This window comes from Panthera tigris, chromosome E3, assembly GCF_018350195.1.
Source record: "Panthera tigris isolate Pti1 chromosome E3, P.tigris_Pti1_mat1.1, whole genome shotgun sequence".
NCBI lineage: Eukaryota > Metazoa > Chordata > Mammalia > Carnivora > Felidae > Panthera > Panthera tigris.
In genome coordinates this window covers 23,140,298-23,167,503 of record NC_056675.1, presented here as the reverse complement: position 1 = coordinate 23,167,503, position 27,206 = coordinate 23,140,298, and the positions used below count along the sequence as shown (strand labels likewise).

The 27,206-nt window shown below is 46.6% G+C and overlaps 1 protein-coding gene and 1 long non-coding RNA gene across 4 annotated transcripts in view; one reads left to right on the top strand and one right to left on the bottom strand.

The window, feature by feature from the left end:
• Positions 1-17,594, bottom strand: part of LOC122234532 — a 31,748-nt gene extending 14,154 nt beyond the window's left edge. For both annotated transcript variants that reach the window (XR_006212300.1, XR_006212301.1), the window contains exons 1-2: positions 17,412-17,594; positions 10,695-10,737 (exon numbers count right to left, since the gene is read on the bottom strand). This is a non-coding gene — a long non-coding RNA (uncharacterized LOC122234532). The remainder of the gene's footprint in view (positions 1-10,694; positions 10,738-17,411) is intronic.
• The window catches only part of SCNN1B (sodium channel epithelial 1 subunit beta), a 60,891-nt gene continuing 49,776 nt past the window's right edge, over positions 16,092-27,206 (top strand). For both annotated transcript variants that reach the window (XM_042971111.1, XM_042971109.1), the window contains exon 1: positions 16,092-16,155. The gene's annotated coding sequence lies outside the window, so the exon portion shown is untranslated. The remainder of the gene's footprint in view (positions 16,156-27,206) is intronic.

Below are 27,206 nucleotides of genomic sequence, written 5' to 3'. Positions count from 1 at the left end.
AGGTCAGGGAACAGATCTGAGACCAAACAAGCAAGATACCCCACATATTGTCTTGTTTGCCTTTGGAACCCCAGCACCTCACAGAGTGGTCGTGCTTAAGAGGCACTGCACAAATAGGAAGGAAAGACAGGAGGGAGGAAAGCAGCGAGAGAGCGACCTCAAATGCCTACAGAATCCAGGCAGCTTACACGGAGGCACGGCACAGACCAGTCATAGGGACTGGTGAGGCATATGTCAAACCAGAGGGCTGTGCACACACCCTGTCTAAATGGGGCAGCCCTCCTGAGCTGCGGCCAATTTCTGCCAAGCAGGAATGCACATTCGGTGTTGCCAGGTCAGCTGACTTTTCAGGAAAAACTGAAAATCCTAAACTCTCCAGTTAAATCTACCTCTTGTTAACTGTCGGCAATGAAATCAAATCCAGGTGAGCCTGGGACATCGTGTTGGGCCAGAAAGCATAGGAGCTTATCAAAGACTACTTAGGGTCACGGTCAAGTAGACAGGCTCCGGAGCCAGTCCGACAGGGCTCCCACTTGACTGAATTGGGTAATTTGTAAGCATCAAAGAGAATGAATGAATGAATGATCCTAGAATGGATCCTGCAACAGATAAAGGACATTAGTGGGAAAACTAAAGTCTAAATCAAACTTTGGTGTTCAGATAATAGTGACGTATTGGGGCACCTGGCTGGCTCAGTTGGTAGAACATTGGAGTCTTGATCTCGAGGTTGTGAGTTCCAGCCCCATGCTGGGCGTAGAGATTACTTAAAAATAAAACCTTAAAAAAAAAAAATATATATATATATATTAGAAATGCATCAATATTGATTTCTCAGTTTTTTTAAAGGAACCCCAAAAGCACATAGGAACTCTCTGTATTATCTTTGCAACTTTTCCACAAATATAAAATTATTCCAGAATTCTAAGGTCTTTTTTTTTTTTTAATTAATTTATTTTTGAGAGAGAGAAAGGGAAAGGGAGACAGAGGATCCAAAGCAGGCTCTGGACTGACAGCAGAAAGCCGGATGTGGGGCTGAACTCTGAGATCAGGACCTGAGCTGTAGTGGGATGCTTAACCTGACTTAGCCACCCAGGGGCCCCCCAAAGGTTATTTTTAAAAAATAATGAATGCAATGGAATGAAACATCTTAACTGTATTTTTAAAGATCACTGAGTTCATGATCATGGTGCCTGGGTGGCTCAGTTGGTTGAGTGTCCGACTCTTGATCTGAGATCTTGATCTCAGGATCCTAAGTTCAAGCCCTGCGTTGGGCTCCCTGCTGGGCATGAGGCCTACTTAAAAAAAAAAAAAAGTTCACTGAGTTCATAATGATACTCAGAGAGAGAGAAAACAGGAAAAATCTGTCAACACTGGAGGCATCTACTGAATCAAATCCTTACTCTCAAACATAGTAACTAAAAGGAAAGAATTTATTCTGCCCTAGTCAATGGGAGGAAGAAGCTCTTCTTTTAAAAAAAATTTTTTTTTTTACATTTTATTTATTTTTGATAGACAGAGAGAGACAGAGCACAAGTCGGGGAGGGGCAGAGAAAGACGGAGACACAGAATCCGAAGCAGGCTGCGGGCTCCAAGCTGTCAGCACAGAGCCCGATGCGGGACTCAAACTCACAAACCGCGAGATCGTGACCTGAGCCAAAGTCGGACGCTTAACCAACTGAGCCACCCAGGTGCCCCTAGAAGCTCTTCTTTACACAACAATGCCCCCTCGTAAATGGTGAAGGAATAATAGCATTACAATTTTGCAACCCCTGATGAAAGAACTGACTCAGGCAATGATCATTATCGGATGCTGACACCTGAGGTGAAAGGTTCAAGGAAGACTGAATAGTCACATGATGCCAATCATTGGCCCACAGAGGTCTTACTGGTTATAAGTGAAGAAATAACTTGACAATGCACGGGCCAGGTTTTCACCATCTGAACCCACTCATTAATCTTAGCTTCACTCATGTGACAGCCCGTCACTCTGAACCTTCTGGTGTGATGCAACAGGACACTGACAGCCCCATCTAGGAAGAATTCTTGCCAAAAATGTCTTGCTAAAATCTGATCAAGTCTTTAGATCTAGTTTCTAGTGTACCGGAAATACAGGAGCTAGAGGGTCAAGTTAAATACATCACGAGAAAGCAGTCAGACCAAGCCAAAAAGGAAGGGCATTCTACCAGTAAGACAATAGACTTCATTTCTTCAGTGAGTCAATGACCTGGAAAAAAGGGAGGAGAGGGAGGAGAAGCAATTCTAGGCTTAAAGAGACGTAAAAGATATGACTGAACACAGTTTGTGGACCTTGATTGGGTCCTGGTTTGAATAAAGTGTAAAAAACATTTGGGGTAAGTGTAGATATGGTGGAATTTGATGATTTGAGGTTCATTTTGTTAAGTGTTACAATGGTTAACATGGCTAAGTAAAGAAGTGTCTGATTTTTGTTAAAGGGTGTGTATTAAAAGATTTAGGAATGAAATGTCACGTTGATTATACATACTTTAAAATACTTTGGCCAAACCCAATATGGCAAAACGTTCACAGTTGTTTTATCTAAGTAATATATATATGGATATTCATTATATGATTCTCTCTACTTTTCTGCATGCTTGAAATTATCCATAATAGGGGCACTTGGCTGGCTCAGTCAGTAGAGCATGACACTTGATCTCAGGGTTGTGAGTTCAAGTCCCACATTAGGCATGGAGCCTACTTTAAAAAAAAAAGAAAATAAATTAATCACAGTAGAGAACAAAAGACAAGAGCAGGCTCAACAAGCATTCATTTATCTCACAAATATTTATTGAGTGCCTACTATGTACCAGGCACTGATTTAGGCACTGGGGCTGTAGTGATTGAAAAAAATTTAAAGTCCTTTCCTGCCCTCCTGGAATTGCATCCAGGTGGAGAAGAAAGACAATCAAGCAGGTACAGTATAATGTAGGTCAAGTGGTGACAAGTGCTATGCAGAAAAACAAGGGCAAGAAAAAAAGGACAAGAAGAACATCTATGTTGGGTAGATACTGCTATTTTATGGGGGATAATCTAGGAAGACTTTCCTGAGGGATTGACATTTGAGCAGAGCTCTAAAAAATGTGAGAAAAACAAACACTGGGATACCTGGTAGAGGAGCAAAGGTTTAAAACAGAGGGAATGGTAAGTGCAAAGGTCCTGAGGTAGGAGCATGCTTCAAGTTATTCAGGAAGCAACAAGGAGGCCAATGAGGGTCATGTGGAATGACAAGAGGGAGAATGGTGGGAGATGAGCTCAGAGAAGTGGTGAAGGGGAAGAAGGGTCACAGATAATGGGGAAACTTCCAAGCCATTCCAGCTTTTACTCTGAGATGAGAAACACTGAAGGAGGGACATGATTTGACTTAGTTTTATTATTATTGTTGTTGCTGTTGTTGTTGGATTTCTAAACATACAAAAGGAGAGAGATATGAACACTCATATACCCATCACACAGTCTCATCACTGATTTATGCTGAATCTTATTTCATCCATACCTTCCTCACCACCCAAACAGATTATTTTGAGGTAAATTTCCCAGACATCTTATCATTTCACCTGTAAATATATTTATATACATCTTTAAAATATAAGGCTCCTTTAAGAAAACTCACAACAGACTGTCATCACACCTAAAAAATTAACAATAACTCCTGAATATTGTAAACTATTCAGTGTTCAGTTGTCCCAACTGTCTTATCAATAATTTTCAGAGTTGATATGAATCAGCATCCGAATAAGAATAATGAATCACAATTGTTAAAATAGCTCTTAAATATATTTCAGTCCCTAGGATTCTCCTTTTTTTCTTTCGGTTTTATTGAGATACAACTGACAGCACTGTGTAAGTTTAAGGTGTACAGCATAATGACTTGATTTACATAAATTGTGAAATAATTACTACAGTAAATTTAGTTAACATCCATTAGTTCATGTAGATACAAAAAAAGAAAGGAAGGAAGGAAGGAAGGAAGAAGGAAGGAAGAAGGAAGAGAGGAAGGAAGACTTTTTTTCTTATGACAAGAGTTTTTTTAATTTACTCTTTAGCAACTTTCAGATATACCTATGGCAGTGGTAACTATATTCATCACGTTGTCCATTACACCCCCAGCATGTGTTTATCGTACAACTGGAAGTTTGTACCTCTTGACCACCTTCTCCTATTTCCCCTACCCTCCACCCCCTGCCTCTGGTAACCACAAATTGGATCTCTTTATCTAGGAGTTTGTTTTTTTGTTTGTTTTTAGGTTCCACATATAAGTGAAATCACAGAGGTTTTGTCTTTCCCTGTCCGACTTACTTACTTAGCCTGACGCTCTCAAGGCCCATCCATGTTGTTGCAAATGGCAGGATTTCCTTCTTTTTATGGTTGAACAGTATTCCCTTGCATATATACACTGTAACTCCCTTGCATATATACACTGTAACTTGTTTATCCATTCATCTGTCAATGGACACTTAGGTTGTTTCCATGTCCTGGTTATTGTAAATAATGCTGCAATGCACATGGAGGTGCAGATATCCCTTCGATATAGTGATTCTGTTTCCTTTGGATTCATACCCAGTCGTGAAATTTTTGGATCATCTGGTAGTTCTACTTTTAAGTTTTTGAGGGTCCAGGATTCTCCCTCATATCTATTTTTCTTTTTTTATTTTTCAATTGAAAAACCTGGCTCATTTGTCCCATAGAGTTTCCTACCATCTGAATTGTGCTGCTTAGACCCCCATGGTATTATTTAACATGTTCCTCCGGATTTCGTATTCGTATAAATTGGTAGTTATATCTAGAGACCTGATCGGATTCAAGTTTACTTTTGGGAGGGAGGGTCAAGACTACTTCATAGATAACGTTGGGTACTTTCGTTAGAAGATGCATAATGTTGAGGGGCGCCTGGGTGGCTCAGTCAGCTAAGCACCTGACTTCGGCTCAGGTTATGATCTTGCCGTTTATGAGTTCGAGCCCCACACTGGGCTCTGTACTATCAGTGCAAAGCCCACTTCAGATCCTCTGCCTCCCTCCCTCTCTCTCTCTCTCTCTGCCCTCCCTCACTTGTCCCTCTCTCTCTCTCTCTCTCTCTCAAAAATAAATTAAAAAACATTTTTAAAAAGATGCATAATGTTTGATCGCCTCTCATGTCATCATCTAAACAGCCACAAATGATTTTTGCTTAGATCTGTTAATTCTTTAGAAGCTTCAAAGTGTTGGCATTTTGTTTTATTTTCTTCTTTCTTTCATGTATATAAGATATGCAAAGTTCCCCACACCACCTATTTGGCTACCCTGCATAGGACAAGCATAATATACGCTTGGCTCTTTCCCTTTATAAAATTTCAAAATAATGAATTAATACCCTAGTCCGTTCCTTCTCCATTGCCACATAACAAATTACCCATGTAGTGGCTTAAAACAATACCCATTTATTATGTTACAGTCTCTGTGGGTGAAGAATCCCAGTCTGGTTAGCTGGGTCCTCTCCTGCAGTCTCTCACCAGGCTGTCATCAAGGTATTGGTTGGGGCTGTGGTCTCATGGAAAGGCTTGACTGGGGAGAGATTTGCTTTTGAGCTCACTCACACAGTTGGGGAGGGGAGTACACAGGGCGTTACCACTAAGAGGCAATCTTTGGGGGCCACCCTACCGTCATCCTGCCACACCCAGCATTTTTCTGTTTGCTTACTAAGACCTGGATTATTTAAATCTTTTTTTTTTTTTTTTAAGTAGGCTCCACGCCCAATGTGGGGCTTGAACTCACAACCCTGAGATCAAGAGTTACACAACAGAGTTCTACCAACTGAGCCAGCCGGGTACCCACGATGACCTGGATTATTAAAGCATAAAAGGATTATTCTGGCTGCTACGTGGAAACTATAGAGCAGGGGAGCATGCTGTAAGCATTCCCAGTCTCGTTATTTGCTACCTCACTATTAAATAATGACTTAAACTTAACAATGAGACAATAAGAGACCTCGTTAGCATATTGGCTGGGAGTGGAATCCTGAGCAAAACCGTGTACAGGAGCAGGGCCTCTGCCCTGCTCCGGAACGCCAGCCTAAGAGTGGTGTTGGTGCTGTGTGTTCTTCGAGCTCCAGCTGTAGCTCCAGTAAAGCCTTGCCTGTGCCTTTGGTTTGGGGGTACAGCCTCACTACATATCATTGTGGGGGCCCCCAAACCTGAGTCCAGTAACAGGACTACGTAAGGGTAAACAGTTCCTGTTGTTATTTTATGGTTGTTGAAACGATTATTGTAACATACGTGGTTAAACTAATTTTCTAAAGTTTATTTAATTTGAGAGAGGGAGGGAGGGAGAGAATCCCAAGCAGGCTCCGCACTGCCAGTGCAGAGCCCGACTCCTGGCTCCTGACCTGAGCGGAAATCAAGAGTCAACTGCTGAACCCACAGAGTGAGCCAGGCACCCCTATTAAACTCTAGTTTTGAAGGCCACATAATTGCTCATTTCTTTAAGGCTGCCCCACCTGTCGCTGGCTGTGGCCCCACACTAGCTAGCAAGGTTTTGTTTCTCAGTAGACTGAGCCAAATGAACATCTCCTGTTTTCTTTCCCAGCTGAACCAGTGATTTCAGGCCACTTCAGTAGCAATTAAATAGCTTCAAAAGTGAATCCGACTCATTAAAACACTCAGTTGTCTGAGAGGACTTGGTCCTAAAGCAAACCGGGCTCCTCCTATTCATTTTTTTTTTTAAGTGTAAACACTGTTTATTAGCGTTTTTCAAGTTTTTATTTTATTTGTTTTTTAGGGTTTTTCAAGTTTTTAATTACATGAGTGATATACGAAATACTTTTTTTTTTTTTTTTAAGTAATACAGTAAGAGACTCTTAAAAACTGAGAACAAACTGAGAGTTGATGGGGGGGTGGGAGGGAGGGGAGGGTAGGTGATGGGCATTGAAGAGGCATCTTTTGGGATGAACACTGGGTGTTGTATGGAAACCAATTTGACAATAAATTTCATATATTAAAAAGAAAAAGTAATACAGCTAAAGGTAAAATTACCCTTGACTATCCTACCTCTGCTAATGCCCTTTCTTTTTTTTTTTTTAAACTGTCTAGCCCTATTTTTTTTATTTTTATTTTTTAATGTTTATTTATTTTTGAGACAGAGAGAGACAAAGCATGAACGAGGGAGGGTCAGAGAGAGAGGGAGACACAGAATCTGAGCAGGCTCCAGGCTCTGAGCCGTCAGCACAGAGCCCGACGCGGGGCTTGAACTCACGGACTGTGAGATCATGACCTGAGCCGAAGTCGGCCACTTAACCAACTGAGCCACCCAGGTGCCCCAATGCCCTTTCATTCTAGAGGTAACCACAATTAATAATCTGGTGTGTACCCTTGTGCAACTTTGTCCCTGCATTTACATAAACATATATGTACTCATTAAAATGAACTCTATTGTTTTATATGGTTTCTATAAATTGTCCTATTGTAGGCATTGTTCTGCAACTTGCTTCAAAATCTTCAAAAGTGAGTATCACTGGGGATAAAAGGCACAGCAAAGAAAATATAATCAATGACACTGGAATAGCACCGTATGATGACAAACCAGAGTTACACTGTGGTGAGCACAGCATAAGTACAGGGTGGTCAAACTGCTACATTGTACACCTGGAACTAAGGTAACATTGTGTGTCAACTGTACTTCAATATAAAAACAATAATCATTAAAAAATAAAATATAAAAAAAAATAAAAGGGCATATAACTGAAAACAAAACAAAAAAAAGTGACCACGACTCATTAAATACCCAATTGTTTGGGAAGATTTGGTGCTAAATTTTCCCACGTCCCACCTCCAATCCCCCAGCAAATTATGTCAGCTACCCCTGAAAAATAAACCCAGAACCTCACTACTTCTCACTACCTCCATGTCACCCACCCTGTTCTTGCTTCATCTCTAGGCTTCCTGTGGTCCATTCTCAAGAATTCTTACAGAAAGAGTCTTTTCAACTTCTAGCCAGATGTACCCGAAATAACTGAAGGCAGGAACTGAAGCAGGTATCTGTGTACCCAAGCTCATTATAGCACTATTCACAATAGCCCCCAAAACGTCTATCAACAGGTAAATGGAAAATATATACATGCAATAGAATATCATTCAGTCTTAAAAAGGAAGAAAGTTCTGCAGCACCTGGGTGGCTCAGTCGGTTCAGCGTCCGACTGCGGCTCAGGTCATGATCTCGCGGTCCGTGAGTTCGAGCCCCGCGTCGGGCTCTGTGCTGACGGCTCAGAGCCTGGAGCCTGTTTCAGATTCTGTGTCTCCCTCTCTCTCTGACCCTCCCCCATTCATGCTCTGTCTCTCTCTGTCTCAAAAATAAATAAACGTTAAAAAAATGCTTAAAATGGCATATTTTATGTTATGTATATCTTATCACAATAAAAAAATGTTAAAAATTTTTCAGTCAAGTTGCATCATCCCAAGCCCTCCAAAGGCCCTCCATCTCAATGACTCAACATTACAGTCCCTACACTGGCCCTCCTACATGTTTTATCCCCTCCTCCCCAGCTTCCTAAAGCCCCTCTTCTCCTAGTTCACTTCTGCTCCAGACACACTGGCCTCCTTACTGTTCCTCAAATACACCAGGCAAGCTCTCTGCCTCAGGGGCTTTGCACTTGCTGTTCCTTCTGCCTGGTACGTTCTTCCAGGTATCTGCAGGGTTAGCTTCCTCACCTCCTATACACTGACAATCCTCCCTAAAATCCAACCTCTGTCCAATCTCCTCTGGCCTGAATGTTTTTTCTCCACAGCGTTATTACCATCTAGAAAATACATTCTCTGATTTGCTTATTGTCTGTCTTCCCTCCCTAGAATGTAAGAGTGTTCGAGTGTTTTCAAGTCTCCAAGCCACAACCTGACCTTTCTCAGGATTCCCGGATGCAACTGAAAACCTCAATAGCAAAGTTGTGAATCTATTCCCAGATCTTCTTCCTTTAGGTCAAGGCCTCTTGGGAGCTGATTAAATTTTTTCTCTGGGCCAGTACACAGAGAAAAATGGAAAGGTATGTGCTACAAGTGACCAGGTGAGCCCTGAGCGCCAGCCTGGCTGTGCCCCGTGGGATCTGGGCTCTGTGGTTAGATTTCTGGGAAGAAAGTGAAAACTGCCAGGCTTGGCAGTGGCCAGAAGCTTTTGAGGCCGGTTGGAGGGGAGAGGCCCAGCCGGGAAGCCGCGCTCAAATGCCCACAGGACGGAGACAAGTAGGCAGGCCGGCTGCACCAACTGTGGGCACCACGGGAGTGGGGGTCATGGGGAACCGGGGTCCATTCAGCTGCCCTGAAGCTCCAACTGTCCTGGGCCAAGCAGGAATGGAAGGCCTGTGTCACCAGACCTCCTGACTGCTCATTTTCCAGAGAATCAGGAAGTTGATTTTTATGTGCTATTCCCTGACTTTTAAACGTTAGCTCAAAATTGTTTTAATGCAATGTGGTGTGACGAAATATGTTTGAAAACTGGATCTCCCCCATTCCCCACACACCCCTCTACAGGACTACCAGTTTACAACTCCACGGTTTAGCAAAATGTATGAAAACATGGACTTTGGTTTCAGAGAGACCTGTTTTTTTCTGCAGTTTGGACAAATTCCTCAACATCTGCAAGTCTGTTTCTTTATCCATAAAATGAGAACAAAAATAGAACCTACCTCATAGGCTGGTTTTGGAGGAAGAAGGAGACTTAGCACACGTGTGCCTGGCAAATAGCACCACAGTTCAATAATCGGGGTAGTGCAACAATTGGGGTGGGGTGGGGACATGGGCCCGGGGAATTCTGGGGAGAGAAAGAGTAACAAAAAGGGCAGCTTGGTGTCAGCTGTTTGTTGTGGTCAGAGGCAGAGGAGCACCGAAGCGTGCTATGGCCTATGGGAATGAGACTGGAGATCCAGGGACCCACCTTTGATCAATAGACTCGGATAAAGATTCTGCCAACCAAACCAGAGCTCCAGCGCCCAGGGCCTCCAGACCTGCAGGTGGCACTGCATCTCTAAGAAGCTCTATCTCAGGGCGTCACACAGGTCCCAAGCCGTGGCTGCCCATTCTGTACTTAAACACAGCCCTGATCTGTTTGAGCCTAACTGCAGGACTTCACATCTGTGTTTGTCTTAGTTTATCTTCTTAGTTAGGGCCAGACATTCCAGACCGTCAAGATCCTGTAAAAAGATATGTTACCTGTCCCTCCAAACTTCTTTTATAATTTGGATAACATTTTCACCAGAATCAGTTAGTAGTCTTGTGGTTGCAAGCAACAGAAACCCCAATGCAAGATGGCTTGAGAAGGAAAAAAGGCGGGGGGGGGGGGATTTATAGCTTCAGGCACCTGCAATGTCCAAGGGTAGCCTGAGGTGATGCTTGACATGGGTCACATGATGAAACTATGACCTAGTTTCTGTCTGTCATCTTTCCAGATGGGCTCCATTCTTATATAGCCTCTTCACAGCTGCAGCCCCACATCTGAACAACTTGAAGCCTGTGGCACTCCAAAGGAAAAAGTCTTTGTATAGAGTTTCATTGACTATGGTTAACCTGACTTGGGTCACATTCCCTCCCTTGAACCAGTCAACATCCCAAGAGAAATGTAATGTGCTGATTACTAAACTGGGACTATACCAATCCTAAATGGAGTGGTAATAAATGAAATGGACTAGGGATGAGGAAGTGAGCTAAATCAGATACACTTACCTGAAGTAGAATAAATGAATGGATGCTCAGTGCCTCACTCCTCCTGAGAAGAAAAAAAAAATTACCTTATTTTTTAATGCAAAGTATTGTTTCAATAGTGGTTATAAAGCACAGCATCTAACACTCCATTGATCACCAGGGAAGGCTTGGCTGATCTTGGATCCCTTTTACTATCTTATCATCTCCTTGAAGTGCATTAACCTGATTAAAGGAAAGAGGAAAACCATTCTTCCACACTAGTATATATAAATATTCAATATCATTTTTTTCAGCAGGCGGTTGGTATTTAGAGGCCTCCCAAACCAGTCATGAATCCATCCAGACATGAAATCACCCAACTGTGCCATAATTCAGCCCACAGTTCTTCCACTAGAAAAAGTTTGGTTTTGGTTTTAAATTTGGCCAAATGATGCATAGTTCTAAACACCTGGCAAAAGTCCTCTGCTATCCCTCAGACCAGGTCTCAGTTGAAAAAGAAGCAAGTTCACTCTTCAGAAACCCAAGCCAACTCTGAGAGAACAAAACTCTTTGTTCACAGTTGCTTGAAATGCATACCTTAACATTTGTTAGCCTAACAGCAACCCGTCCATAGTTCCTAGACACCCCCCAATGCCAGCTGCCCCCACACTGGAAATCATGACTCAAAGACATGTAGGGGCACCTGGGTGGCTCAGTTGGTTAAGCGTCTGATTTTGCCTCAGGTCATAATCTTGCTGTTCATGAGTTCAAGTCCCCTATTGGGCTCTCTGCTGTCAGCGCAGAGCCTCCTTTGGATCCTCTGCCACCCCCTCTCTTTGCCCCACCCCCACTAACACACATTCTCTCTCTCTCTCTCTCAAAAATAAATAAACATTAGAAAGAAAGAAAGAAAGAAAGAAAGGGAAGAAAGGAAAGAAGGAAGGAAGGAAGGGAGGAAGGAATGAAGGAGAAAGGAAGGAAGGAAGGAAGGAAGGGGGGAAGAAAGGCGTCTGGGTGGCTCAGTGGGTTGAACGTCCAACATCGGCTCAGGTGGTGATCTCATGATTCACGAGTTCCAGCCCTGCTTTGTGCTCTGTGCTGACAGCTCAGAGCCTGGAGCCTGCTTTGGATTCTGTGTCTCCCTCTCTCTCTGCCCATCTCCTACTTGTGCTCTGTCTCTCAAAAAAAACAATCATTTTAAAAAATAAAAAAAAAAACACCACATGCCATCTGTACAAAGCTGCTCACGGCAATACAGTCCTGGAGGAGACACACCCCAATAATATCTAACACCAGAGCCTGGCCAGGAAAATACAGCATGTGAACCAAAAGGAAAATCCTCTGAAATAATACGTATCAGGTTGAACCATATGAAATTGCCATTTTGCAGGTTAATGATAGTCAAATATTAATTTGGTATGGTTACAGCTGAATAAAGTAGGGCAGTCATTTTCAAAGTGTGGTTCACAGACTTACAGAGTTGGGGTGGGGCTCCCAAAACCCTGTCAAGAGGAACAGGGGGTCAAAATTATTTGCATAATAGGGGCACCTGGGTGGCTCAGTCAGTTAAGTGTCCAACTTCAGCTCGGGTCATGATCTTGCAGTTCGTGGGTTCAAGCCCGGAAGCGGGCTCTGTGCTGACAGCTCAGAGCCTGGAGCCTGCTTTGGATTTGGTGCCTCCCTCCCTCTCTGCCCCTCCCCACTCATGCTCTGTCTCTCTCTCAAAAATAAACATTTAAAAAATGTTTAAAAAATTATTTTCATAATAATACTAAGGTGTTATTTGCCTTTTTCTCCATGTTGACATTTGCACGGACATAGGCAATTGTTGACAAAAGCAATGTGGGTAACATTATATGAAACTGTATTTCCTTCATTTATTTCAACAAAAAAACATTAACACAATAGTCGGAGTACAGAAGCAGATGTCAGAATCATGCTGTCCTTTATTTAGCCAGATATTAAAGAGATTTGCAAAACTGCTAACCAATGCCATTCTTCCCACTAATATTTTTTTTTTGGAAAATATTTTTCATAAAGGCATTTTATTTATGTTAACATGTAGTGGGTTTATTATTTTTATATTTTAATGAATCAAAAATATTTTTTAAGTATGTTTTAATTTTTAATGTGGTTAAGTATTAATGGATGTAACCTTCGTGAGCAAAAACTCTCTGGGGTCTTCAATAATATTTAAAAGTGCAAAGGACTCCTGAGACCGAAAACTTTGAGAATTCCTATATTAGGATAATTTACAGAAAAATATGCATGAAACGAAATGGAAACAATCAGCACAATAAGAAAATATGTAAAAAAATGTGGAGGGATGCCTGGCTGGCTCAGAAGGTGGAGTATGTGACTCTTGATCTGAGGGTTGTGAGTTCGAGCCCCAAGTTGGGTATAGAGATTAGAACTAAAATCTTAAAAAAAAAATGTGGAGACAGCACCAGGTTCAGAGACCACAGTATTTTTTTAAAGAGATCATTTTTTTTTAATACAGAAAAGTACAAAAAATAATGAAACAATCACCCAGGGTCTCACCACCCATAACTAAAAGTTAACATTTTGTACTGTTTGCTTTCAGTATTTTTTAAAAATTAATTAATTAGTTAATTAGACTTTCCAGCTAAAGTTAGAATTCCTTTGGTCCCCATCCTGTTGCTGAACTCCGAATATCATGAATTCTGGTGGTTTCCTTCCAGTATATAGTTATAAATTCCTTATGATATTTTAAAAATTTACTTGAAATAATTCATACTGTACAAATTAGTTTGCTGCAGTTAAGTGGTCAGGCCATGGGTTAAGACTATCTGGGTTCAAGTTCCTACTCTGATGCTTCTGTGACCTTGAGCAATTACCTCTCTGTGCCAGTTTCTTCATCTATAAAATAGGGATAACATTGGTACCTATTCCATGAGGTTGTTGTGAGTTTTAATATAAGTGCCTGGAACAGCATCTGTCACAGAATTTTACCACTATAAAAGTATTTGCTTTTGCTCTCTTATTCCAACTTTCTTGCTTTTTAAAAAATTTTTTAAAAATCTTTTATTTATTTTTGAGAGAGAGACAGAGTGTGAGCAGGGGAGGAGCAGAGAGAGAGGGAGATACAGAATCCGAAGCAAGCTCCAGGCTCTGGGCTGTCAGCACAGAGCCCGAAGCAAGCCCGAACTCACAAATTGTGAGATCATGACCTGAGACGAAGTCAGACACTTAATTGACTGAGCCACCCAGGTGCCCCCAATTTTTTTGTTTTTCACTCACTATTTTGAAAAAAAAATTTTTAATGTTTTTATTTATTTTTGAGACAGAGAGAGACAGAGCACGAGCAGGGGAGGGGCAGAGAGAGAGGGAGACACCGAATCTGAAGCAGGCTCCAGTCTCTGAGCTGTCAGCACAGAGCCCAACGCGGGGCTTGAACTCACGGACTGTGAGATCATGACCTGAGCTGAAGTCATACGCTCAATTGACTGAGCCACCCAGGTGCCCCTCAGTCACGATTTTGAAGTCTATAGACATTCATATACATAAAATATGTTCTTGTTAAGTGTTGTAGAGTATTCCATTGAATAAACATGCCATATTTTATTGTATTACTTGTTTACTACAAAAGCGATAAGAATAAACTAAAATTTCTACTTTAGAAGTTCACAGATTTATCTTGTCAAAAATCTTGGGGCACCTGGGTGGCTCAGTCAGTTAAGGGTCTAACTCTTGATTTCAGTTTGGGTCATGATCTCAACATTGTGAGATAGAGCCCCACAATTGGCTCCATAGTGGGTGTGGAGCCTGTTTAAGATTCTCCCTCTCCCTCTCCCTCTGCCCTCTTCCATGGCATGCACGTGCGTGTGTGCACACACGCCCGCTCTTGCTCTCTTAAAAAACAAACAAACAAACAAAAAAACTTGGTTGACTAATTTTCTCCAGCAGGGCTCATCCTCTAGAAGGCTCAGCCTCTCCAGTAGACACAACAAAGGCCTTCCAAAGATGCCTATGTCCTCATTCCCAGAACCTGCAAATCTGTTAAATTACATGGCACAGGGGAATTAAGATTGCAGATAGAATTAAGTTTGGCTATCAGCTGGCCTAGAAACGGAGAGATTATCCAGGATCATCTGGGGAGGCCCAATGCAATCAGGAGGGTCTCGATGAGTGGAAGAAGGATGCCAAAGGGAGAGAACTGGACAGATGGTACGGGAGAAAAACTTGGCCCCCTATTGCTGGCTCTTAAGGTAAAGGAAGGGGCCACAAGCCAAGGAAAGCAGGCAGTATTTACAAGCTAGAAAAGGCAAGGAAATAGTTCTCCCCTAGAGCCTCTAGAAGAAATACAGTCCTCCCTCTTCTTGATTTTAGGGGTGTTGGATCTCTGACCTCCAGAACTGTAAGACAATCATTTTGTGTGTATTAAGCAAATTCATTTGTAGTCATTTGTTACAGGACAAGAGAAAAGGAATCCGGTCTCTCAATGGTGGATGGAGAAGGCTGACTTTTGGGGTTCACTATGCATGTGCAATGAGAAACGACGTGTTAAGCATATTGGCAAGAAAGTGGCTAAAGTGATCATCTTTGGAAACATGACCTAATGGAAGAGAAGAGAGGGAAAGAAGTGAAGACTGCAGGAAAGGAGGAGAGCCTGGCAGTGAGCAAAAGCTGAAGTGCACCGGGTGGGTTGGGGGGGGGGGCGGTCACTGGGAGGAAGCCCAGAGGCCCAAACCAGTAGGTTGGGTGTTTGAATGCAGAGGTGGGCCTTCAGGAAAAGACTGGGATCTAGGAGTGACCTTGGAGGGGGTGGCTGACGCAGAGAGAAGGAGGTCACTGGGAAATCAGAGGTGAGCTAATTCCATCTCACAGGTCAGCTCAGGTTCATGGACATTGGGGGTGGGGGGCATTAGCTTCAAGAAGGAGCCTGTTCCTTGCAAAATTGCCTAAAATCCTCACCTTGCCCAGAGGGTAATCTGCCAGGGGTGGGGCGTGGTGTGGAAGTAACAGGGGTGCACGCGTGTGTTGGGTTTGGTACACCGCGAGGTAGGACGGAGTGGTTAGGGAGTACGTGGCCTATGATGTGCAGGGGGGACTGGCGGGGACAGTGACTCGTCTGAGAAACACGCGAGTAAGGGGGTCTATGTGCACCTATTGGGGCGTGTGTGGGTGTGGTGGGGGTCCGGACGTGCGGGGTGTGTGTGTGGGGGGGGGGGGTAGTATGCGGAGCGCGTGCGAGTGGGCGGCAGGGGTGCGGGGTGCTCGGGGTACGTGGGGGTGGCCCGTGGGCACGAGTGGGTGTGCGGGGCCGAAGCTGGTCGGCCGGGAGGAGAGCGGCCGGGGCCGGGAGCGTGCGCGCGTCGGCCCGCGGTCTGCGCCGCCAAGCTCCGCCCGTGAGCGCTACCGGGCTTCCCGCCCCCTCGGTCTGCTCCCTCCCCATCCCCGTCGCCGCGCGCGCTCCCAGCCCCAGCGCCGCAGACGCCCGGCTGCCGCCTCTGTCGCCGCCCGGAGCCGCTGCGAGGAGCAGGTATGACAGCGACCCCGGGAGAACGCAGGGTCCGCCCTGCCGCGGCGCCTTCCCCCCGCGCGCTCCGTGGGTCCCGCCTCAGTTTCCCTCGCGGGGGCGTCTGGGCGCTAGCGGCGGCGCCGCTGGGACCCAGCGTCGGGGCGCAGGGGGAGGTCTGCGGGGTGACAAAAGCTCCCAGAGTGGGAAGAGGGGGAACCCAGCGAGCCCCAAGAGCGTCGGGGCGGCGGAGAGGGCCGTGGCGTCCTGGGCGCGGAGGGGCGGGGTGAGCTGTCGCCCCAGAGGGTGACACCCGCGAAACCCGAGAGCGCCGGCTCCGCACTGGGCGTCGCGAAGCGGAACAGCCCGACTTCAGCCACGCAGCATCCTGGGGCGGTGGGGCTCCGTGGTGTTACCATTTCACAGACGGGGAAACTGAGGGCAGAGGGTGGTGAAGCTTGCCTGCGTCCCGGTGACAGTCACAGAGCCCAGAAGTCTGACCCCAGAGCGTGCGTCCTGGCCTCCCCTGTCAGCCGCCCCTGGGGGGCCCGGGGGGACCCCGTGTTGTCTGCGTGGCCTCCTGCTGGGGAGGAGGCCTGTTCCCAGCTCCTAGCTGCCTCTCCCCAGAGGGGGTCTGTCCTGGGAGCTTGTCTTGGCTTCGTGAAGGCTTGGCTTAGGTGTGCCCCGGGGAAGTAGGGACCAGGGAACTGAGGGTGCGTGGCAGCACGGAGCAGGCCCTTCCCACCGCAGCGTGGACGGAGAAACTGAGGCACGGACAAGTTTAGGCAGGAAGCAGAGTTTCTTCCCAAGAGAGGTACGACAGGTCCTTCACCCCATGCCCACCAGGGACCTGGATCAGGACAGCCAAGGCTCCTTCCTCCCTAGCAGCAGAGCCCTCCCACAGTCCATGGGGGACGTGTGGAAATGCCCCCCTGAGGTCTCAGCATCTCTGTGCCCCCCACCCGGCATCTGCCAGTGACCCGACCTACCTGAACTGAACTGTGTGATGCCAGAAGGAACACAGGGATCCTTCATCCATTCCTCTTAGTCTATAACCTTCCAATCCCTGCCCTCCCTGCTCCCTGAAAGAAACCACTTGCACAACATAGGGTGTTCCTTCCAGATCTACACTTAAAACGCATAGTGACGTTGTGGGCAGATGTTTAACAGAAATGGTATAATCCGTCCATATTCTGCAACTTGGCCCCCCTCTCCACCATCCCCAGCCCGCCAGTTATCATTTCTTTGAGAGTTATCCATGTTGCGCATATAAATCTCACCTGGTCATAAAAATTCCCGGGGCTGTTTTCTGCTTCACCTTTTTCCGTAAATCGACATCTCTGGGTTAAGAAAGATTTTCGTTCTTTGTCGTACACTAACGTCACAGGATCTGAATTTGTGGTACAACGTGCTCGCCTCTCCGTTTCTCACGTGCTTGTATTTACACATGCGCACAAGGCGTCCACACGTGTACATGCGCACAAGACGTCTGCCCATGCACATGCGCACAGAACGTGTACGATTTGCATACATGCTACCGTGCAGGTCGCCGCATGTACACGTGCGCAGGTTCACACGTGTGTGCACCACACACACACGCACATGCACAGGTGCACATATGCACACTTCTGTCCTGTCTTTAGGCAAACACGAACACGACACCCTCTCTCGCTGCGATCTCTGCTGAGCCCAAAAGCCTGGGATCGAGCCAGGCCACAAGCTCTGCCTGTCCAGGCACCAGTGGGCAGAGTTCCCAAAAGGGTCGGCATCCAGGGATTCTCTCCAGATGCCCCCAATGCCGCCCCCAACTTCCAGTAGGAGACAGGTAGTTAGGAAAGATGGCTAGCAGATGGGAGTATCCAAGGTCCTGTTTGTGTCACACAAACTTTTCTTCCGGGTCTGGTCTGTGCGATGAGAGTGCGCTTGTGTTGGAATGTGTGCCAAGACCATCCATAGTTTGGTGGAATGCCTGTGAACAGCCATCTGGGGAGAAGCTGGAATGCGGTGATGCTTGCATTACCATCCTAGGTCCACCGCTTCCTGGCTGGGACAAGTCCCTTCCCCTGTGTGAGCCATAGCTTTCTCATCTGTACCATGGGGGTGAGGTTAATGGCAACCTCCCAAAACTATGGAGTGCATTCGTGGGGTGATGAAACAAAATACTCAGAGCCTTGTCAGCCCTAAGTAGGAAGTCTTGTCTGGGACAGGGAGAGACCCGGAGATGGCCCCTGGGTGGAGGTGACACCCAGAGTCACCATTGGGTCCATCATTTCTTGTCCACACCCCAAATCCAGACTGGAGAATCCTGAGTGCTGAGTGGGCTGGAGGATGAGATTCCTGGCTACTGAGCACCAAGCTCAGCTCAGAGGAGTCCAGAAGCCTCTGCAGCAGGTGAACTGCACACCTGTTGAGCTAAGATGCAGAAATGAAGGAGCCAAGGTCCCCACCTTGGAGATACAAGAGACAGAAGTTGCAAAGGAGGCCCATGGGCAGCTTTTGTGAGGCCCACCCTCCTTCTTGTATTTTAGATGACTCTCAAATGTTAAAAAGTGGGAGATGTCACATAAAAATCTCTATCTCTGGATCCTCTTGAGAAATCAGAGAAACAGACAACTCTGGGCCCAACATTTGGCTGCCCCCTTAGATGAGATGGGCACCTTCCAAGGTGCCACAGTCCCCACCTGGCCTCCTTCATAATGACCACATAACACAAAACTTAGTAACATAAACTCACAGCCAGCTTTTACATCCCATCTCTGCCACAAATTAATTGTGTGATAATAAGTAGCACTTGCATCAAAAGGTTATTTTAGGTTTTGAATGAGTCAAGAATGTAAGCCTCTTAAAACAGTGTCTGGGGCATGGTGCATACTATCTAAGTGTTGATGATGCTGATGCTGATAATGGTGACATTAGCCACCTGGTCCCTGGGAGAGCATCATTTGTACTCCAAATTATGCTTGATATAAACGCTGTGGAAACACAAGTGAAGGAGGAAGAAAGGAAGGAAAGTAATGCGTTGAATTCCTTTTTCAAACCAGATGCTACCATCCTAGATTTTTTTTTCTTTCCAAAAACTGGAAGAGGACAACATTTCGGGGACAGATACAAAGAGGAGGGGATTCTAAGGTGGGTTTTGAAGGATAAATAGGAGTTTCTCTGGAGCAGTGGAGTGAGAAAAGCACTGCCATACAGAGGAGACAGAAAAGGACCTCGAGGGGCGCCTGGGTGGCTCAGTTGGTTAAGTGTCTGACTCTTAATTTCGGTTCAGGTTGTGATCTCACAGTCCTGGAATCGAGCCCCATGTTGGGCTCCTCACTGGGCCTGTAGCCTGTTTGGGATTCTCTCCTTCCCTCTCCCTCTACTCCTCTCCCACTTGTGTGCACGTGAGGGCACGCTCTATAAATAAATAAGTAAGTAATAAGAAAAGGACCTTGAGATCATGATGGGGCTTATGACAGGAAGGAGGATGAACATTTTTTGCATACCTACTACGTGCAGGTGCTCTTATAATTGCCTCATAGTGCCCTTGGGAATCACATCTGTGATCCCCATTTACTGATGAGTCAGAGGTTCAGGGAGGGTAAGCACTTGCCCACGAGCTTGCAACAGTGGGTCAGTGGCAGAGCTGGGGCCCGACCCCAGATCTGTTTGATTCTAAAGCCCTGTGCACCCTCTCTGAGCCTTGTTTCTCATCATAAAGCAGAGGTAATACTAGTAAAACCTACTGCGATGTTGGTTGTGAAGATAAGAAAATGCACACACCTCAGCATGGGACCTGGCATGGAGCAGTTGCTGCTGTGATTTCCATTGGAACAAAGCCTGTGTGTCTCCAGCCCTCTCTACACCTCACTCATACCAGATGGGGGAGCCCAGGGAACGAAGGGCCAGCAGGTCTCAAAGTGTGGTCCGTGGACCAGGAGCATTGGCATTGGACTCAGCTGGGAGCTGGTTGGAAGTGCAGATTCTTAGACCCACCCTAGACCTACTGAATCAGAGACTGGGGGTGGGGCCCAGCAACCTGTATTTTAATAAACCCTGCAGAGGTGGTTCCATGTGCTGAAAGATTTCAGGGTCACTGGCCTAAAGAGAAACTTCAAATGAGACCCCTCTAGCCACCTGCACCCACCTCCCACTAGACGATGAGAATGTTCTCCTCAGCAAAGGCCAAAGATGGAGGGTATGTCCTAAGACAAAGGCAAGTTTCCCTCCATGCTGGACATTGCTGAAGGGCTTAGTGGAGTTCGCGGATTTGGGGTTTTGTTTTTTTCTTTGTTTTTTTTTTTTTTTTTTTTTGAGAGAAAGAGTGCACATAGATGGGGAGGGGCAGAGAGAGAGAGGATGAGAGAGAATCCCAGCAGGCTCTGTGCTGTCAACATCGAGCCCAACTCAGGGCTAGGTCTCACGAATTGTGAGATATGACCTGAGCCGAAATCAAGAGTCAGACGCTTAACCGACTGAGTCACCCAGGCGCCCCTCCTGGGCTTTTTATTCTTTAGAACTTGCTCTCCTTTCTAGTCTTGCAACCTCTGCCTACCTTGAGGGTCTGGAGCAAGATTTGAATTTCAGAGATGCTGAAAGTGAGGGATGCCCCAGGCAGCTGAGGACCCACCCCCTCCCCATAAAAAGCCTGTTATTAGAGACCCTTCTGTGCCTGGGGGCTCTTGTGGGCTGTCCCTTTCCCCGGAGCTCCCATGAGAACATGTGTCCAGGCACAAGTCCTGAATGGTGGAGAATGATCCCAAGACTCTGCACAAAAAAGCATTAAGGAGGTTCCAGGTCATGTGACGAGGAAGGAAGTCCAGGCTGGGGACAGGAGCGTACTGCAGAGAACCTCCAGTTGAGAAGTAGGCACCCTCTACACATCCTCTTGGAAGCCCTGAGCTTGGGGTGCCTGGGTGGCTCAGTTGGCTGGGCATCCAACTCTTGGTCTCAGCTCAGGTCACGGTCTTGTGGTTTGTGGGATCGAGCCCCATGTTGGGGGCTGACAACGTGGAGCCTGCTTGGGATTCTCTCTTCCTCTTTCTCTACCCCTCCCCTGCTCACACACTGTCTCTCAAAATAAATAAATAAACTTAAAAAAAAGAAAAAGAGTGGGAGGCAGTACAGCCTAATGGGTGGAAACATGGCCTTGCCTTAAAGATCAAAGTTTCTAGGCCTGCCTTCATAAAATTTACTATTTCCTGCATGACCAAAACCAAAAGTACCCATAAGCCCGGGCATGTCAAACTAGTAAAAATATTTGTCACTTCTATGACAAAGAGTTAACTACATGGATAAAGAGCGCTCACAAATCAAAGACCAAGCACCCCATCCAAAAAAGAAAAAAAAAAAAAGAAGAAAGCACCCCATCCAAAAAAGAAAAAAAAAAAAGAAGAAAGTAAAGGATATGATTTGGCTAAATAGAAGTACATAAAAAGAAGCATAAATTCAAACAGACAAAATGTGCTCAACCATTCTTCAAAAAAGAATTGCACGGCCAAACCACACCAATTCTGTTTCCCACCTGCCAGATGGCTGGGTAACACTCAGTGCTGGACATGGGGTGGGGGAAACCAGTACTCTCAAACCCTGCGGGCAGGAGCACAGGTACCCCTCAGTGGGGGGTAGTTAGGAAAACTGTCGATATTCAAGAGGCCCATACCCATGGCTCTGCAATTTCACCTGCAGGGATTTACCCAGTGGATATCTTTGCATTGGACACAACAAAGATAGTCATCGTTGTGTGTCAGAGCAAACAATTGCAAAGTAAACACCCGTCAGAAAGGAGCCAAGTACTGTTACTTGTGGGAAGGGCCACACAGGAGAATATGATGCAGTCACTAAAAAGAAAGCAGTAGCTCTTTATGAATGGATGTGGAACCATCTCCCAGATGCATTGTTAAAAGAAAATTACAGGGTATAGAACAGTGTGTAGTATTCTACCATCTGTGTGCATAGAGTCCCTTTATAAAAGGATGAGGGGCGCCTGGGTGGCTTAGTTGGTTAAGCGCCTGACTTAGCCTCAGGTCATGATCTTACGGTCCCTGATCCCGCGTCAGTGCTCTGCGCTGACAGCTCAGAGCCTGGAGCCTGGTTCGGATTCTGTGTCTCCCTCTCTCTCTGCCCCTCCCCTGCTCACGCTCTGTCTCTCTCTCTCTCTCTCTCAAAAATAAATAAACATTTAAAAAAATTTTTTAAAGGATGAGATAAGCGCTTGCTCTGCATCTTTGGGACTATCATAGGAAGTCAGAACTAGGAGAATGGGGAGGCTACAGTCAGCTACTGGACCACATATGAAGACCAGCAGGTTCAGATGGGGATGGTGTCTAGGGAGCTTATAAAAGCATCATCTGTATTTTAATTTCACTTTGTATTTGCGAAGTTAAAAAAGTATGTGTTTCCATAATTTAAATTACAAAATATAAAGTCAGAAGAAATCTTAGCTGGTGGGAATATACAAAAGATGCAGTGACTCCTAACCTGGGCCTGCTAACCCACAGGGATCAGAATCCTGGCTCTGTACTTACCTGCTGTGTGACCTCAGGCAAGTTACTTAACCTCTCTGTGCTTCAGTTTTCTCATCTGTCAACTGGAGATGATAATAACTCTCACCTCAGTAGTGATGTTATGAAGATTAAATGTGTCAAGTGCTTAGAACAGCACCTGGCACACAGTAAGTCCTAAATAAACGTTTGTTAAATAAGTAAATTAACTTGAAACAAGCCTGGAAATCTTAGCATTTTTGTTTTTAAGTGAGGACTTTGTTTTTTACACTAAGGAAATGGGGTCCTAGCCAAGATACAGTTATGGGGCTGAGCTGAACCCAGAGCAAACCTGGGGGTTTTGCTGGGAGGTGGGGAATGCCCAGCAAATGAGGGGCGAGGCTGTAAGAGACTGAGGCTCAGAGAGGTTCAGGAATTTGCAGAAGTTCAGGCCACACAGTGATAACAACAGAACTTGAATCCAGTCCCAACTTTCTCCTCCTCCACAGTGCCTCCCTGGCAGGGAATGTCTTGAGGATTGTGGGGGCTGGGGAGTCTGGGGTCACTGGTGTCCCTTTCCTTGCAGACCTCTGGGACGAAGCAAGCCTTGCTTCCTCCTGATATGCTGTGGAGCTCGTCCCTGAGCCAAGGTCTGGAAGGAAGGCTAAGATCTGGGAAGTCTGAAACACCCTCCTTCAGGAGCTGCTCCGATCTGGCTCCAGGGCTCCAGGGAAGACCTCAAGCAGGGGCTGCGTGGCCTCCCTAAACAAGCTCCCCCGCCCTCTGCAGGCTGATTCCTGAAATTCCACTGTGGCTCTCTTACTCATGGCTGTGTGTGGACTTTGTTGATTTTCCTGGTTGAGAGGCACCACCTCCCACCCCAGGAAGGATCACCTTTGATCGTCCTCTGTGGCTTGTGCTGCAATGAGGAGTTGGATGGGGGCTGGATGTTGAGTCTGGTTGGTGAGAGAGACTAGGAAGAACCTTCGGGGTCTGTGCCTGTGGACGTGAAGGCCACCTTTGAAGGTCTTAGGGATGGAGGAGGGGTTGTGAACTGTTTAGAGGTGTGCTGGGCACGTGGGAGGTGCTCCCTAGTGAAAGGAGGGGCCATGTGCTGGTCCAGGGGAGTCCTGGTTTCCCACAGGCTGCTTGGGGAGACGATTCCCTGTCCTCAAAGCATTCTCACCAAGATTTACCCAGAGTCCTGGAGAGGCAGTTTGTGTAACCATTGAGTTTGGGAGTCAGACTGGCTGGCATTGCAGCTCAGCTCTGTGTGACCTTGGGCTTGATACTTAGCCTCTGAGCCCCAGTGCTGGCGTGTGGACTGGGGACCACAGCACCTCCCGCCCCGCCCCAGAGGCTCTCAGCTAGCTAAGTGCATAGCACCTTAGCTTAGAGCCACAGGCCCTCAGTCACTGGCCCCACCCTTCTCACTGCTCCAATTGACTCCAGAAATGCTGCACCATTCTTGCTGGGCTTTGAGAAGGAAGGTGGGTGGGGCCGTGGGAGGAGAGGCCCCCGAGCCTCTGAAAGGCCAGGAACACCTTCACCTGTAGAACTCAGTGAAAGTTGAAACATCAGAATCTGGGCCTGACTCTGTGTGTCCAGGGAGGAGTGATGTTCAAGTGGAGAACAGACGACGGGGTGGTTACAACTTGCAGGCTTGTAGGAACGGGAGCCAGTCTGACCCCTCTGACACTAGGTGACACGGGTGGTGACCCAGTCACAGGATGATGGCCCCAGTGAGTGGGTCTCCGTGCAACACACATGCAGAAGGCAGAGCCTGGAGAAGGGTGGCGGTCAGGGGGCAAGGGGAACGAGAACATTTCCTAGCATGTAGGGAGTGCTTCCTGAAATGCTACAACATGAGTTTGCAGGGATTTAAACTTCTAGAAGGTTAGGTCGTGTCTGTTTTGTTCTCTGCTTTGCCACTGCAGCCACGGGCCAGGCACTGGAGATACAGTGGTGAGCAAGCCATGTCTCCCAGCCCCCAGGAGACTCCTCGGCCCCCCTACCCTGAGACCCCCTCTCCAGCCTCATTTCTGACTCCTGAATTCCCACTGGGGCCCACCCTTGGCTGGATGGGTGGGGCGGAGTTCTCATTGCATCTTACAATCTAGTTGGCTAAAAACCCCAGCCTGTGACCCCTCTCCACGGTCAGACGGCTCCCCAAAGCTTGTCACTCACTCGAGGTGTGACCGCTCCATCTGGGAACCATCTTGTTTTGCTTGCCTCACTCACAGAGATGAACTGACTTCAGTTTCTCTTTCCCGTATGATTCAGTTCGTCAAGTAAACGCTGCTGAGGTCCATGTGGCTTTCTCCCCTACAGTGATAATAATAAAAATAGGCAGTGTCTTTCAAGCATGTCCTACATGCTGGGCTCATGCATCATAAAAGAAGGGTACAAATATCCTCCCCATTTGACCCCTGGAGAAACCAAGCTCTCTCAGTACATGATCTCATTGTATCTTTCCAACAATTCAGCAAAACGCGGTGTCATTATCTAGATTTTGCTGATAAGAAAAAAAAAACAGGCTCAGAGAGGTTAAGTAACTTGCCCAAGGTCACACAGCACTAGTAAATAAATGGTGGGGCTGGGATTCAAACCCAAGCAAGCAATCTGACCACAGAGCCCACTTTGCTCTCCCTATCCTGCCTGTCCTCGGCTTCCAGGTGTTATTTGAGAAGTGGGTGCGGAAGAGGAGTGGAAATTTTTACTCCGTGACAGAGTTCTCGAAACCCTTGGCTTACCCACAGTGTAAGGTTTCAGCTGTTTGCCTCCCAGGAACTACCCTGGGTCACTGTGTGGGTTGATTCGAATCTCCCCCAACAGAGAGGGGCAGCCCACAGCCCAGCTTGCGTGTGGCTGTGACTCTTGGGGCAACCGCCCCTCACCTTCCTGGGCACCAGATTCTTAGCCTCTAGATTTCCCTGGAGGCCTGGCTTCTTCCTGCCAGACGGCCATCCAGGGACCCAGGAAGCACACAGAGGCTGGGCCTGCCTCCCAATGACTCGGTTCCAGAGGTTGGGCCCAAGGCCCAGTACCCCAAGCTGGATTTCAGAGGGTGGCAGGAAATGGAGACTTAGTTGGAAAAAGGAGGGGCCAAGGGAAAAGAATGTTACCCCCTTTATCCCTTCCTTGTCTTTGATTCTTGCCTTTCACCTAGTGTTGGAGGAGGAAGGTGTTCACTCAATAAACTCGAATGCAGTGGAACCCACTTTGGAGGTCCAGGGCACGGGAAGCCCAGTTGACCCAGCACTTACAGAATGCTGACGTAGGACAGGCGCAGTGAGATACATTTGGCCTGAGTTAGTTCCTTGAATCTGCACAGTAACCCTATCCAGTAGGTATATATATCATCACATTCACGCCTGTCATCATTATCACTATCCCCATCATCATCACCTTCATCCCCATCATCACCAGCAGCAATGAATGTTATGGTCACCCACATGGCTTCCCAGACCCAAGGCCCAATATGCACATAGGGCATCAGACCCAGAAGACGCACCACATCCATCCCCTAGAAAGACTGTTAAGAGTTTGCACTCTTGGGCGCGTGTGTGGCTCAGTCGGTTAAGTGTCAGACTTCGGCTCCGGTCACGATCTCACAGTTTGTGAGTTTGAGCCCCGCGTTGGGCTCTGTACTGACAGCTCAGAGCCTGGAGCCTGCTTCGGATTCTGTGTCTCCTCTCTCTGCCCCTCCCCCACTTGTGCTCTGTCTCTCAAAAATAAATAAATGTAAAAAAAAAAATTAAAAAAAAAAAAAGAGTTTGCACTCTAGAGTCTGAAAGACCCAAATTTGATTCCTAGTTCTGACACTTTCCAGTTATGTGACTTGGTGCATGAGATCTAACCTCTCTGAACCTCAGAGTCCTTGTCTGTAAAACAGGGATGATCTCGATCGGTTCCTGCCTCACAGGGTTGTGATGAGGGTCACGAGAGCTGGTGCAGGTAACCCTTGGCACAGGTCCTGGCTCAAATCATAAAAGCAAAGCAAACACAGGGAAATACTGGTAAGGGGAGGGCCTGAGTGATTGGTTGGGAGTTCCCAGCAGCCCTGGATGTTGAGGGCCAGGTGCTGCCCAGCATGAGAACAGGCACTGGAGGGCCAGCTCAGGGCAACTTGAGGCAGGACTGGAGGAGGATGGGGAAAGTCCCAAGAGGAGCCAGCCTGCTTCTGACTCCAAGGCTTCCCCAAAGCTGCCAGCCTCACCCCCACCATCCATCGTGGCATATCCTACTGGGCCTTTCTCCCTTTTTGATGATCTATTTCCAAATAACAGTCATAGTGAGCATCCAAGGTCAATCCTATGCCAAGCAATCATGAGCACTTCACCTCCAGCCTCCGAGGCTGCTATGAACCGCTATGTGGGTTGTGTGCTGCACAACTCCAGGGCTCTCCTTCACATAGACTGCATTGTGAATGATGCCACCTAGAGTTGTGCAGTATATACCTGCACAGCTGTATGAGGCAGCTCTGTGAGCCTCCTTGTTCCTGGAGAGAGTGCAGAATCTATCTTGGGTGCCCCAGGTCTGGCTGCAATTCAAGGCAGAGAAGATTGAATGGTGTCTAGATGCCAGTTGAGATACAGAGAGACCAGGTTT